The 13,096-nt window shown below is 46.6% G+C and overlaps 1 non-coding gene across 1 annotated transcript; it reads left to right on the top strand.

The window, feature by feature from the left end:
* Positions 1–12,812: 12,812 nt before the first annotated feature.
* Trnav-cac (transfer RNA valine (anticodon CAC)) lies at positions 12,813–12,893 on the top strand. Its single transcript has one exon. It is a non-coding gene; the product is annotated as a tRNA-Val (tRNA).
* The last annotated feature ends 203 nt before the right edge of the window (positions 12,894–13,096 follow it).

Genomic DNA, 13,096 nt, shown 5'->3' on the forward strand with positions numbered 1-13,096 from the left:
TCTAACATTCCCCTGGCAAAATGCCAGGTGTTATTTTGACTTGTTTACAGACTCTAACATTACAGTTTTCAAAATAATAAAATGTGCACCTTTTCTGTTAAATTGATTCCTAAGTATTTTATTACTTTTAATACTATTGTAGATGGAATCATTTTCTTAATTTTATCTTCAGAAAAAATATAAATTTTCATGGAAAGCATATAGAAATACAACTGATTTTTGTATCCTACAACCATGCTGAACTTGTTTATCTTTCTAATAGTTTTTAAATGGATTCCTTAGTACTTTCTACACAAACCATCATGCCCCATGAGAATACAGTATTACATCTTCCTTTCCTATCTGAATACCCTACCTTTCATTTTCTAAGAAAATGAAATATTATACTAGAACTTCCCATACAATATTAAATAGAAGTAGTAAGAATGGGCAACCTCATTTGTCTCCTGAAACTAGGGGGAAAACATTCAGTCTCTCACCATCAAATATGATATTAGCAGTGGGGTTTTTTTTTTGTTTGGTTTGGTTTGGAACTGGGGATTGAACCCAGGGGTGCTTTACCACTGTGCTACATTCCCAGTTTTTGTTTTTAAATTTTTTTTTTTAGACAGGGTTTTGCCAAGTTGCCTAGGGCCTTGCTAAATTGCTGAGGCTGGCTTTTAATTTGTGATCCTCCTGCCTCAGTCTCCTGAGCCACTGAGATTATAGGCATGTGCCACTGTGCCCTGTTTAGTGGTACAGTTTTTAATAGATACACTTTTCACTCTGATGAAGTTCTTTACTATTCTTGGTTTGTTGAGTTTTGTGGTTTTTTTTAAATATAATCACAAAGGGATACTGGATTTTGTCAAATGCTGTTTCAGTATGTATTGAGATAATCAGGCAGTGTTTGTCTTTTATTTTCTTGATGTAATATTTATTGATGTGGGGATATTAAACCAACCTTACATTCACTTGGTGATGGTATGTTAACCTTTTCATACGCTGCTGGATTTAATGGCTAGTATTTTGTTGAGGATTCTGTATCTATATTCATAATATATCTTGGTCCATAGTTTTCTTTTTTGTGATGTCTTTGTCTGAGTTTAGTATCAGGGTAATACACTTCATAGAATGAGCTGGGAAGTGTCTAAGTTTCTTTTTTACTAACCTCTTGGTCAATCTTGACTTTCATAACACATCAAGAAAAAGCCAAAGCCCTAGAGGTGTATCTGTAGTTCTTAACTTGAATGTGCGTGACAGTCAACTGGGTACTATTCCAAGAAGATTCTTGGTTCCAGGGCTTCAGAGGCTGACTCAGAAAGTCTGCATCAGGGCTTGGAACTCTACCGCTAACAAGCCCGTCTGAGAGATTCTGCAATGAGTGCCCTTCATTTCCTTGCAAGAAACACTGGTGGGCTGGGCATGGTGGCTCACGCCTGTTATCCCACCAGCTCAGGAGACTGAGGCAGGAGGATCACAAGTTCAAAGCCAGTCTTACCAATTTAGCAAGGCCCTAAGCAACTTAGTGAGACCCTGTATCAAGATTAAAAAAAAAATTAAAAGGGCTGGGGATGTGGCTCAATGCTTATGTGCCCCTGGGTTCCATTCCCAATACCAAGAAAGAAAAACATTGATGGACTTACATAAGCTGAACCCAGCTGAGAAGCCAAAGAGAAGGAGCTAGAAAGTAATGTTTTGTCACAGAGGAACCTCAGAACCTTTGGTGTGTGCATGTTCATTGTGAAGATACAATTGGAGTGTTAGAGTATGCCTTGTTTCACAACTTCTTTAGCCACAAAATCTGTTAGTTTTGGAAGGGTACCTCACAGATTTGATGTTCCATGGCACACAATTTGGGAAACACTGCCCCCAAATTACTCCACTCTCTCTCCAGTCCCCATGGGGCTTTTTTCTAAGCGCTCACCCCTCAGGCCTGCAGCTGCTTCTCCATGTGTCACCATCAGTCAGAGGTCTGTTGGGGCCTCCATTAGGGTTAATTGAGGTGTTCACCTCCAGAGCCAAATGTCAGGAGGTGCCAGAAACTCAGTAATCAAGATTAATTATTATTTGGAGGCTGGGTTGACCAGATAGACCATCCGCCAGCCAGTAGGATGAGGGTGGGGTACAATTGTTAAGGGGTACTTAGTGATCATTGTGAGTATGCCCATGTGCCATGGTCTGTCTGGATGAGGCTGCAGGTTTTCAGGGGAGACTTGCTGTCTGTCTCCCTTAGTCGCAAGGCCTTCTCCTTTACCTCTGAACTCTGAGTCCCTGGCACAGTGCACGGAACACAGGATTGTCCAACTCCACTTAGAGAAGTTGGGTGATGCCAAGTTTATTTTCCTCCCAACTCCCTCTGGAGCATCTAACCCAGAGCTAGGCACAAGGAGGCTTAGTCAAGGCAAATTTAGGGGTGATTGAGTGGATTTCATTCAGAAAGCTTCTCTGGGGCCTAAGGGCAGTCTTCCTGTAGGTGCCTTGCTTTGGATGTGCTCCCAAATCTGAAATGGTGGGGAGGAGGGACCTAGTGCCAAAGGATTTCTGGAAAAACTTTGTCCTTTCCCGAATACCCTTTCTCTCCTTGTCCAACTGAGCGTGACCTCAAATGTGCAAGTTCTAACATTCAAAAAAAGTTGGGTTTGCGCCTGATTGGGCTGGTGCTAGATGTTTGTAATTTGTGCAATCATCGTGACCTGATTAGGCTCCACATCTGGGAGGCCCTCAGCCATGACTTTGGGAAAAAAATCCAAAAGCCAAGAATAGTCCAGCGGGGACAGTTTCCTGGACCCACCCTTCAGGCCAGTTCCAGGACGCTCCACTACCGCCATCCCTCTCACTCCTGTATCTCATTAAAAGTACTTTATAAGTCTCCTTGTCTCTTCCTTGGAATTTCCATTTCTTCTCTGTTCCAGGAACTATGAAACCTCACCAATTCATTGTTAACCATAGGAATAAGAGTGGGGTTCCCTTTAAATAACTGTGTAAAAAAAAGTTATTACAGTGGCTCCACATTAAACTGCTCAAGAAAGGAAATGAGTTTACTCTCACAGGCGACATTTAGCCTCAGATAAGCCTCTTACAGAAGACTCTTCTTTGTAATAAAACACAGGTCCCCATGGCCTCTACTTGTCAACGCCTCATAAATTTATTTTGAGTTGCTTCATAACCTCATAAGTACAGTGAGGTCCTCTGGGAATTCAGCTTTGTAATAACTCGATTGTGTTAAACAAATAAACTTCAGAAAGCAGGGCAAGCTAGACCCTGGGGAAGCTCCGCGGATGTGCAGGCTTTAGGGGGTGAGAAAGAAGGGCGATTTGCCCCCATTAACACAGCTGCAAAGCTGAGGTTAGCACGTGACCCTCCAGGCACCAGATTCTACCTCCCTTTCCCTTCCTGCTGGAAGGACCAACCCCTTGGTTTTCATCCCGATCCTGCTAGGAAGGCAGAAGAGAACCAGAGAACTGTGTGTCTAGGAATGAGAGTCAGCCATTTTCTCTCCTCAACAGGCCTCTGCATTTTAAATCTCGTACATTTACTTGTGCTAGGAAAATCTTTGTGCTCTGTCAAATGAATTTCAGGCAGGTGGGAAGAAAGCCTGTGAGACCTTAAGGAGGCTCCTGAAGTCAGACCTGGAGTAAAACAACAGTTCTTGCCCTGGGCTGCCTGTTAGAATCACCTAGGGTTATTTTAAAAGTTCCCAAGTACAGGCCACACCCCAGACTGATTGCATCAGACTCTCTCTCTCTCTGGATGGAGGGGAGGCTTTAGGCATTCTTAAACCTCCCCAGCGATTGCGACATGCAGGCAAGCTTAGGAACCATGGAGTAAAACCATTATAAACCAAAGGAAGTCAACAAAGGGCTGGAGTAGCTGTGGTTGTAGTGATGAGTGTCTGCTATTTATGTAGACAAAGGTGTGGCTCCGGACCAGTCCCTTGATCTTTTGGGCCCTGTTTCCTCATCTGAAAAGTGAAGATAATTTTATTACCTACCACATAGGGTTATTATAAGGGTTGAATGAGACAATACCTCATTCATGAGCTCAGTGGTTGGCACAGAGAAAATAATAACTTTCAGCTATTGCCAGCATTCTATACTTCAATGATACGAATTGACAATGATATTTTCTACCATATTTTGAAATAAATCAAATTGTACTTCCTCATTTGAGGGTTTTTTTGGTTTTTTCATTTTAGCATCTTTAGAAGCGAGATGTATCTCATCGCTAGTGGTGCCTCACATTCGGTAACAGTCATAAAGTTCTCACCAGGGCCAAGTACCATAAGGACTTTATGTTTCTTACTTTCCTTAATTCTCACAATATCCCTATGAGAGGAGTTTTGCTACACACATCCTCATTTAGCAGCCTGGTAAACTGAGGCCTGGAGTTTAAGTGCCTTATCCAAATGCCCATAGTCAATGGAAATGGGAATTTGAGCCTTGGATCCAGCTCTGGAATTTCTGCCCCTAATCTCAGCCCCTAACCTCACTTCTCTATAGCAGCTTTGGGACACCAAGAGTCCCGTGGGCTGATTGGAGTCTCTCAGTGAATTTGAATCCATGACACCAAAAACACTACTCTCATTCCTCAGCCTGCTTCTGACCAGAGGTGGGATTCTAGCTGCAGCTGGAGAAGCACATTTGTAGCTGTTGGTGTGTCTTCAGGAGCAGGGCCTGGTCACTTCACCTGAACTGCCTGGCTGGTGCCACCTGGTTTTCTCTCCCCCCTGCTATGATCCGTCCTTCAGTGACCTCCACAGGCTACCACTGGAGGATATTCCCCACCATTTGACATGATTTGGGCCAGTGTAACAGCAGAGATCAATCCTTTTCTGCCGTCCCTCAGGCCTCCTGCCTCATTTCTTCTCTGTTCACCCTGCGTCGGCCTATCCAGTGGTCCTGGGCCACCCTCAACCAGTCCATCCATCACTAGAGGAACTCTTCTGCTCCCATTGGCTGAGGGCATCCTCTGGCCCACCAGCTGTTCCCCATGGTTGGTGAGCCAGATGGAATTATTACCCCCATTTTGAAGATAATGAACCTGGGACTCAGGTTATGTGGCTTTCTGAGCTAGAACATCAACCCAGGACTGTATGACCACCAGGCCCCTGTTTTAGTCAGCTTTTGCATCACTGTGACCAAACTATTGACAAAAACAGCTTAGAGGGAAGAGTTTATTTGGGGGCTGTGGTTACAGAGGGCTCAGCCCGTAGACAGCCAACTCCATTATTCTGGGCCCAAGGTGAAAGAGCACATCATGGGGAAAGGGCCCTGCTCAGCTCATGGCAGGGCGGAGAAGCAGAGAGATAGAAGGAGCGGGGGAAGGAAACAAGGATAAGATGCACCTTTCCAGGGCACATTCCCAGTGACCCATCACCTCTAACCACAGCCCACCTGCCCACATCTGCCACCTAGTCATTCAAACTAGGATGGACTGATTAGGTTACAGCTCTCACAATCCAATCATTTTATCTCTGAATATTCCTGCAGAAACACAGACGCTTTGGGGAGATACCTCATGTCCAAACCATAACAGCTCCTCTTCCAATCGATTTCTACTGAATCCATTGACTGAGTGCCTCTTGGGGACCAGCACTGGCCATAGAGGTGAGAAGGCAGGACAAGACTCATCCATGGTGAGCTCACAATTCAGTGGGGCAGAGAGGCTCTGTTTACCCTCACACATGTAAATAAATGGTCATCTTCAGCTGCTGATGGATATAAAGGAGGCTGACAGGAGGATGGAACAGGGAGTAACTCAGGACCTGCTTTCCCAGAGCAAGGATCTGAGGCCAGAAGAGGGAGACGGCCTGTTTCCAGTAGGCAGGGTGAAAGGGCTGCCTTGTCACTGTCCCTTTGATAGAGCCATCAGATACCTATAAGGGTGCAGGCAGAGCAATGACAGGATGGGATTTGAGTCCTTAAAGGTCACTTACTGGCCAACAATGGATCCAACCTCTGTTTCAGCACCTGCCAGCTGGCCAAGGAGGTAGCCGGCCCCCAGTAACAATGGTTGACAGACCAAGAACCACGTGTGCCACCTAGCCTCAGCCCAGATTCTTAGGAAATAAGGAAATAGACACAAAGCAGCCAAACACAGCTAAGGCAACTGGAAGGTTTTAATCAGAAATGTTGCAGGAATTAAAACCATAACCCAACCCACCCCTGCCAGATGGAAATCGGTCTCAAATTTGAACACGCCCCGCGGTCATCAGCCTTGGCGCTTGAACAATCTCAACACTCATAGGCTGCGAATGCTTCAGCCTCGTGGAAATCTGCTGAACCCTAATGCAGACTCCAGTTTCTCACCATATTTCTATCTGTGAAATTAGATATATTTGAAGACTGTAAATGGGATTTGAAGACTGTAAACCACTTTCCAATAAAAAGTTAAAAATCAATGATGGTCCCAGAGCTGTGCCACAAAATAGCAGTCATTCTCTTATGCCTGCACCTGGTAGGTGCCTAAGAATGGTGTCAATAGGTGGCAGCTAGAGAGAGGAGCGGGCCACAGAAGCAGGGAGGGGGTGAATGCAGGGTAGCACAGCCCAAGGAGCCAGGAACAGGTTCAGCCCCCAGTCCTGTGCAGGGTGAAGGTGATGTCCCGATGCCCAGATGCCCAGGGACCTTGGTCAGAGAACAAGAACTGTTACACCTACTAACCACCTATCAGCAAGTTCCATCTAGATTCTAAGCCTTTCTCAGGTTATTCCAATCCTTGTCACCTATCTTGTCACAAGAGCCAACGTGCAGGCATTCAGATATATACACGCATGCACACGCACTCCTTGAGGTGTGTCAGAGCCAGCCAAGGACAGAACTGACATATCTAAACTCTTGTCCCAGCTCTGTCCCTTCCAGATGTGACCTTGGACAGGGTACCCAACATCTGTGGCAAAAGGGGTGAATAATCACACAAGACACTCCTCATGGGTTGCTGTGGAGGAGCTGAAGTGGTTTAGGAACTGGACAAAGACAATTCATTAGATTCATGACTTGGGCCTGACTCTAAGGCAGGGGTCTAAGAGGCATATACAGGAGAGAAGGGAGAGGTAAAAGTCACAGGAACCCTATGCATGTCTCTAAACCCCATAGCCAGGCACCTTGCAGCTGCTGGGTCCCCCAGGATCTAGGACTCACACACTGTGGAAACATTGGGGCTCATGTGGGTCAGGCCTGGTTAAGCACTGTGCATGGGTCATCTCATAACTGCATCCAGAGGCAGGAATTCTCATCCTCAGCTCTGTGAAAGTGGAAACTGAGGCTCAGTGAGGTTCTGCTTCCAGGGGAGCTAACATTCTCTGTAGGGGTCAAGTGGGGGTAACACAGCTTCTTGGGAACCAGAAAGCATTGGGAACCTCCCCCCATGGGGCTGACTTTTCTGTTAGGCAGTTAAAAATCAATGATGGTCCCAGAGCTGTGCCACAAAATAGCAGTCATTCTCTTATCCCACTATCCTCCCTGGTTCTGCACCTGGTAGGTGCCTAAGCTAGGCACCTGCCTGGTGCCTAGGACCAGCAATACTTTTAAGGGTCCACGAGGCCATAGTGGCACACTCCTGTAATCCCAGCAATTCAGGGGGTTGAGGCAGGAGGATCACAAGTTCAAAGCCAGCCTCAGCAACTTAGCGAGACTCTGAGCAATTTACCAAAAGCCTGTCTCAAAATAAAAAATTAAAGAGCTGAGGATTGTGGCTTAGTGGTTAAGCCTTCGTGACTGGGTTCAATCCCCAGTACAATAAATGTCTTTTTCAGAAGAAAAACTGAACAAAATAATAATGAGAATTATTCATTCTGAATCCAGCTTGGGTTATATTCATCTTTATACCAACACATTTATATATATATATTTTTTTTTTTTCCTTCTGGAGAAAGGGAATTATAAAGGCAAAAGCCAGATGCAGCCTGGTGCTCCAGGCTCTGTCTCCACACGAGAGCAGAAGGACAGGGGCAAGTTACACTCCCTACCTCGTCACCTCCTCTCAGCCTGTAGTAGCTTAGCAAGGCCAGGCCAGAGCAAGTCCAGCTGATTGAGCTAAACCACTCAGCGAGGACCAGGCTACCCTTGCTTAGCCTAAGGAGCCCCCAGCCTACATCCTACCTCAAATCCTTCCCCCAGAGCCCCCCACCATGCCAGCCTCCTGGGAGCCCAGAGCTGAGGAAGGGCAGACTCCAATTCCTGGCAGAGCCTACTTCCTGTTTTTCTCCAAGTGGACAAGGTCAGCTGCTGCTGGAAAGGGACATGGGAACCAGTTATGGGCCAATGGATACCAGCCACATGAGGGAGGAGGGGATATAGGCCACACTGGGCTCCTGGGCCCCTGAGCTCCTCTTCCTTCATCCAGAGCCCTCTTTTCCTAACACACATGCAAACCCCATAGACCCCTGCAGACCCAGGCAAGGCCTCCTCATCCTCCCTGGCCTCCTGGGCTTCAATTTTCTCATCCGTAAAACAGAGAGGGTGGTTCTACAGAAACTGCCCTCCTGCTAAGAGGACCCAAGTCAAATAACATGGGAGCAGGGAGGACTTTGTCAACCTTAAAGACCCTGGTGGCCATTCGTGCAGTGGGCCTTGTGAGCAGGAGCTGCAGTCATAAGCACGGCACAGGTTCATTGTGTCCCTGCCTGTGCTGGGCCACCTCTCTGCCCTCCCATCTTCACAATGACCTTACGAGGATAGACTTTTCGTTCTTATTTTGTAACATGGAAGGTGAGGCTGCGTGCACAGGAGCAGGACCTGATCAATGCAGGTCCTATGCCCATATCACAGCCACCTTCTTCCCCCAGCTGGTATGGGCAGCACCAGCCCAGAACCTAGGGAATCCAGGTGTCCTTCTGGCTGGTGGATTGTGGAACCCTGACCTAAGCAGCGAAGGAGTTACTGCACAGGGAAGATAAGCTGCTTTTCTAGTTGGGGCCAACAGACACCAGAGGTTTATGCAAAAAGCCAGCCCATAACCGTCAACCCAAACCCCTACAGCTCTGTGCAACATGATTGTGTGCCCGCTATCTGCCAGGTGCATGTCCTCTTCAAGTTGCTGTTTGGGGACTTCTGTACCCCTCCCCTAGGAGGGCATGGAGCCAGACTATATAAGTTTAAATTCCAGTACTACTGGTTATGAGCTGTAAGGCTTGGGGCAAATTTTGTAACTCACTGTGCCTCAGTTTCTTCTGTAGAACAGGGACAGCAATAGTCCTGAGCTTACAGGGTTAAGACATTCATGAGTTAATTCACATCAGATGTCATCAGCAGCATCCTCTCACCCCTCTTCCCTCCCAGGTCCTCTTCTTAACTCACCCTCACTCCTTTCTGCCATCAGCTCTGCCTCCGACTCTCCCCTTTTTACTTCTCCCTCTTCCTTTCCAGGGCCTTTCCTGAGATTGGGAGCTGACCTACATAGAAAGCAGACACTATCCACTTGAATCAAATGTATGAAATATGATATGTCAAGAGCTTTGTAATGTTTTGAACAACTAATTAAAAAAAAAAAAGAAAGAAAGAAAGCAGACACTGGCCAATAATACCAGGCCATGGCCACGGTAATACCCACAAGGAGAACGAGCCCACGTGAGAAAGCAGGGTTCCATGCTGCAAAGGGCCCAAGGAAAACCCTCAGCCTCTTGGGCCTAAGAGAGTCTATGAATCATTCATGATGCTCACTCTTTTTTTTTTTTAAAGAAAGAGAGAGAGAGAGAATTTTAATATTTTTTTTTTTTTTAGTTTTCGGCGGACACAACATCTTTGTTTGTATGTGGTGCTGAGGATCGAACCCGGGCCGCACGCATGCCAGGCAAGCGCGCTACCGCTTGAGCCACATCCCCAGCCCCTCATGATGCTCACTCTTAGCCCAGACTCGGATTCAGAGGCCAAAGATTCAAAAGGGAGGACGAGAGGCAGCTGGGCCACACAGAAGCTGGCTTTTCATCTCGATGATCTTGAGAGTGAACAAGAAATGGTAAACAATGGATGTATCTCCAGCAAAAGCAAGTGCAGAGCCCCCTACCCAGGAATCCAGGAATCTGTGGGAGATAGAATACAAAAAGTGTTTAGTGCTTGCTGCAGGATGAATGAAAAAACCACTTTGTCTGAAAATTTAGAGACCAGAGCAGCTCTAGGGAGGGGGGTGGGTGATGAGGAGAACAAGGAGGAGGAGGAAGAAGGGAGAGAGTGTTCCTCTGAGCAGCTAAAACACAAAAAGTAGCCATAATGCAGATGCATCCATGCTCCCACCCCAACCAACTGACTTTGCTTTTCACTCCCCCGGCACTGCCTTGTCTCCTTCCAATGACATCCCACCCTGACGGTGTTCCTCATGTGTGTGGCTTCATTCACTCATTGGCTTATTCATGTAACATGGCCTGAGCCCTCCAGACACTCAGGTCATTGGTACACAGAGGTGAGCACTACCCAGGCTCCTGTCCTCCAGGAGCTACAAGTTAGAGGGGGAAACAGATGTGAGCCCGACTACTGTGACATAATATGAAGTCGGTAGTACACCAAGGCTTTATTTTTATTTTAGCAAGATTTCACATGCAATAAGTTGGGTGTGGGGAGGAAAAGGGATCCCTGGGTTTGCCTGCAACCTCAGGAACATCTCTGATCCCAGTTGTATCTAATCCCTAAGGACCCACTCCTGCCAATGTTCCCTGACCCTTGCTGCTCCTGACCCTTTTTTCCACTCCTACTGAAATTCATTCATCCTGTGGCCTAAGCCACACTCGTGGTGCCTACTAGGTGGCAACTACCTAATCATAAAAATGACCATGAGGTCATGTGTTCCTCCTTCAGTAAAGACTGTGTTTAAAGATGGCCTTTGAGAAGCAACCACCTGGGTTTGGCTGCCTACTTTAGACCAGGTGGGCAGAGAGCCGGATTCCAGATGGGAAAGAACTGGCCTGGTAGGCTTGCTAAGCCTTGGCACAGCAGGCAGGCAGCCACCCACCCAAGTGGGTGAGGCTCCCAGGAAACTCAGCTCAGCTCCTGGAGGAAACCTGGAGCCAGTCTGGGGAGCTGGCAGAGCCCAGGGGAGCTGGCAGGCCAAGCCACCTCTCCACCAGTCCTCCTCGCTTCCCATTCCCATCTCCTGTTAGTCAGCTGGGGCCTTGGCTGCCACAGGAAGCTCACCCACAAAGCGGAATTCCAGGAACTCCCGGCTGGGCAGACTTCTGGCTGCCATCTCAGTTCCTTTTTGCTTCTTAAAGGTCTCTGGTGCCGAAGCTGAGCCCCATGCCCTTCCAGGCAGAATCCTGGCTGATCTCTCTGCTCTGCCCCCGCCCCATAATTACACTTCTCCCTTCTCAGGCCTTCTGAGAATCCTAGAAGGTCACTGCTGGAAAGGACCTTATTGATAGCAAAAGAGGAAGCCCAGAGGCCCTGGCCCATCTAATTGCTCCCACCTGCTAGTCACCAGCCTCTAGAAGTACAGTCATTCATTAGCACCAACTGATTTGGGACACTGTTTTATCCCTTGACTCTTTCTATAGGTAATGAAATAAAAAGGCTTCACTGTTCTAGAAAAGGGGACCCTGGTAGCTCAGGATAGGAAGAGAAAAAGCAGAGCACATCCATCCCACCTTCAGGGGCCCAGGAGATGAAGAATTTTCTACAAGGATGAAGGACCATCTGCAGTGGCTGCTAAACTGAGTGTCTGAGTGCCAAGTGGGAGCAGAGCTGACTCCAGGCAAAAAGGGGGTGATGTCTTGGGCTGGGGATGGGGCTCAGTGGTAGAACGCTTGCCTCACACAGGCAAGGAACTGGGTTCGATCCTCAGCACCACACAAAAATAAAATAAAATAAAAAAAAGATATTGTGTCCATTTACAACTAAAAAAAAAAAAATAGGCTGGTGGGGGGGCTCTCTTCAGGGAATCTGGGAGGAAGCTTTTCTTAGAATGTGATTTGACCTGCAACAACAACGATGCAACAGGCTTGCACAGGAGTATTTATAAGTGCAGTTTGGGAACAGGATCACTGTTAACCCCCTTTCTCTTCTTCATCCACGGAGCCTCACAGAAGAACTCTAGGCAGGACAGACTGTGTCTTGCCTTCTTGCAAAATATCTATCCACTAATCGATTAATTTCTTTCTTCAGCAGAGATCTTTGAGCACCTATTTCAGACCCCAAAGGTACAACTATAATCAAGGTAGATGAGACACCTGTTCCGATGGGGACAATTAAAGACAGCCATGAGGGGCTGGGGTTGTGGCTCAGTGGTAGAGCACTTGCCTCACATGTGTGGAGCACTGGGTTCAATCCTCAGCACCACATAAATAAATAAAATAAAGGTATTGTGTCCATCTACAACTTAAAAAAAAAAAAAGACAGCCATGATAGAGTGGGATAATGCACTATGTGAGCAGAGAAAATACTAAGGGAACAGATGATAGCCCATCAGCAAGACCTGAGTGCCATGGCCAACCTGACCTCAAAGGACACTATCTCAGCTCAGAGGCGTTAATTTTCCCCAGGATCACACATCAGGTAAGTGATAGATGCCAAATCAACTCACCTGTGCAGTTTGAATCTTGCCTTTGCCACTTTTTAACTAAGTGCCCATGGGCAAGTTACTTACGTATTCTGTGCCTCAGTTTCCTCATCTGTAAAAGGGGGATATAAGAAGTCTGCGGGGCTGTATGGGAAATTTTAATGCATTGGTATAGCAGTTCTCTCAAAGCATAAAGAATTCCCAGAACTCTTTCAGGACGTCCATGACATCAAAACAATTTGCACGGTAATACTAAGACATTATTTACCTAGATTGCTCTACAGTGAAGTTTTCCTGAGACCAGATGATGTGTGTCATCATAACAGATGAAATGTAGATATAGATTGGCTGGGGATGTAGCTCAGTTGGTAGAGTGCTTGCCTCACATGCACAAGGCCCTGGGTTCAATCCCCAGCACCATACACGCACACAAAAAGAATGACTCATATGAAATGTAGATATAGGAACCCAATTTTCTTTGATTAAGCTAGATGTTAAAGGGATTTGCGAAGTAATGTCATTTCACTACTTTTTTGTTTTGGACAATATAGTTTTTTCATAAAGAATGTTATTTATATGGGCTGGGGTTGTGGTTCAGAGGTAGAGTGCTCCCCTAGCATGCATGAGGCAC

This window comes from Marmota flaviventris, chromosome 17 (genome assembly GCF_047511675.1).
Source record: "Marmota flaviventris isolate mMarFla1 chromosome 17, mMarFla1.hap1, whole genome shotgun sequence".
NCBI lineage: Eukaryota > Metazoa > Chordata > Mammalia > Rodentia > Sciuridae > Marmota > Marmota flaviventris.